At 43.5% G+C, this 1,881-nt stretch overlaps 1 non-coding gene across 1 annotated transcript; it reads left to right on the top strand.

Moving 5' to 3' along the window:
* The first annotated feature begins 218 nt into the window (after nucleotides 1-218).
* On the top strand, nucleotides 219-290 carry TRNAP-UGG (transfer RNA proline (anticodon UGG)). The gene has a single exon. It is a non-coding gene; the product is annotated as a tRNA-Pro (tRNA).
* Nucleotides 291-1,881: the final 1,591 nt, after the last annotated feature.

Below are 1,881 nucleotides of genomic sequence, written 5' to 3'. Positions count from 1 at the left end.
ATCCAATGGAATAAAGGAGATTTGTACGTTTCGTATGGCAGGCATGTTTCAGTGTCATACTTGGTTTGTTGGTCTAGGGTTATGATACTCACTTCGGGTGTGAGTGGTCCCGGATTCAAATCCCTGACGCACCCGAATTTTTGCATAAGAAATTGACTATATAATCACAAATAGTAAAGTTGTAGGCCTATGAGTTTAGCATGTTTCAGTGTCATACAGGTCCGTTGGTCTAGCGGTATGATACTCGCTTTGGGTGCGAGTGGTCCCAGGTTCAAATCCCGGACGGACCCTCGTTTTGAAGAAGTAATTTAGTTACTATTTAAATGCAACTTGTTAAATTGTAGGCCTACGAGTTGAGCATGTTTCAGTGTCATAGTTCCTTTGTTGGTCTAGGGTTATGATACTCGCTTCGGGTGTGAGTGATCCCGGGTTCAAATCCCGGACGGACCCGAATTTTTGCAGAAGAAATTGACTATATAATCACAATTAGTAAAATTGTAGGCCTATGAGTTTAGCATGTTTCAGTGTCTTACAGGTCCGTTTGTCTAGGGTTATGATACTCGCTTTGGGTGTGAGTGGTCCCAAGTTCAAATCCCGGACGGACTCGAGTTTTGGCAGAAGTAATTGACTATTTAAACACAAATAGTAAAATTGTAGGCCTACGAGTTTAGCAAGCTTCCGTGTCATACTGTTCCGTTTGCCTAGGGTTATGATACTCGCTTTGGGTCTAAGGCGCCAGACTCAAGGGGCTTATTTTCCTTCGATCACGATGTGAGTCTGTGTATTCTGGTACTCGTATGAGGGCGTGGGTTCTAATCCCACTTCTGACACGATACGTTTTTTGAAAATAACTGGATGAGATGTAATTTTAAAACGTCCAAATTACACAAAACCACGTCAGGATGGCCGAGCGGTCTAAGGCGCCAGACTCAAGGGGCTTAGCTTCGTTCGTTCACGATGTGAATCTGTGTATTCTGGTCCACGTTTGGGGGAGTGAGTTCAAATTTCACTTCTGACACGATATGTTTTAAGAAAATAACTGGAACAGATGTAATTTTAAAACGTCCAAATAACATAAAACCACGTCAGGATGGCCGAGCGGTCTAAGGCGCCAGACTCAAGGGGCTTAGTTTCCTTCGTTCACGATGTGAATCTTTATTCTGGTACTCGTATGAGGGCGTTGTTTCGAATCCCACTTCTGACACGATATGTTTTATGAAAATCACTGGATGAGATGTAATTTATAGAACGTCAAAATTGAGTATAACAACGTCAGGATGGCCGAGTGGTCTAAGGTGACAGACTCAAGGGGCTTAGTTTCCTTCGTTCCCGATGTGGATCTGTGTATTCTGGTCCTTGTATGAGGGCGTGGGTTCGAATCCCACTTCTGACACGATATGTTTTATGAAATTAACTGGAAGAGATGTAGTTAAAAAACGTCCCAATTGAATAAAACCACGTCAGGATGAACGAGCGGTCTAAGGCGCCAGACTCAAGGGGCTTAGTTTCCTTCGTTCACGATGTGAATCTTTATTCTGGTACTCGTATGAGGGCGTTGTTTCGAATCCCACTTCTGACACGATATGTTTTATGAAAATCACTGGATGAGATGTAATTTATAGAACGTCAAAATTGAGTATAACAACGTCAGGATGGCCGAGTGGTCTAAGGTGACAGACTCAAGGGGCTTAGTTTCCTTCGTTCCCGATGTGGATCTGTGTATTCTGGTCCTTGTATGAGGGCGTGGGTTCGAATCCCACTTCTGACACGATATGTTTTGTGAAATTAGATGGAAGAGATGTAATTTACGAAACGTCCAAATTAGATGAACCACGTACGGATGGCCGTGCGGTCTAAGGCGCCAGACTCAAGGGGCTTAGT

Source organism: Phalangium opilio, unplaced genomic scaffold (genome assembly GCF_054372755.1).
Source record: "Phalangium opilio isolate 3A_F unplaced genomic scaffold, DU_Popi_V2 ptg000032l_1, whole genome shotgun sequence".
NCBI lineage: Eukaryota > Metazoa > Arthropoda > Arachnida > Opiliones > Phalangiidae > Phalangium > Phalangium opilio.
Note: the sequence above shows the minus strand (reverse complement) of the source record. Positions and strands in the feature narration are given on the sequence as shown.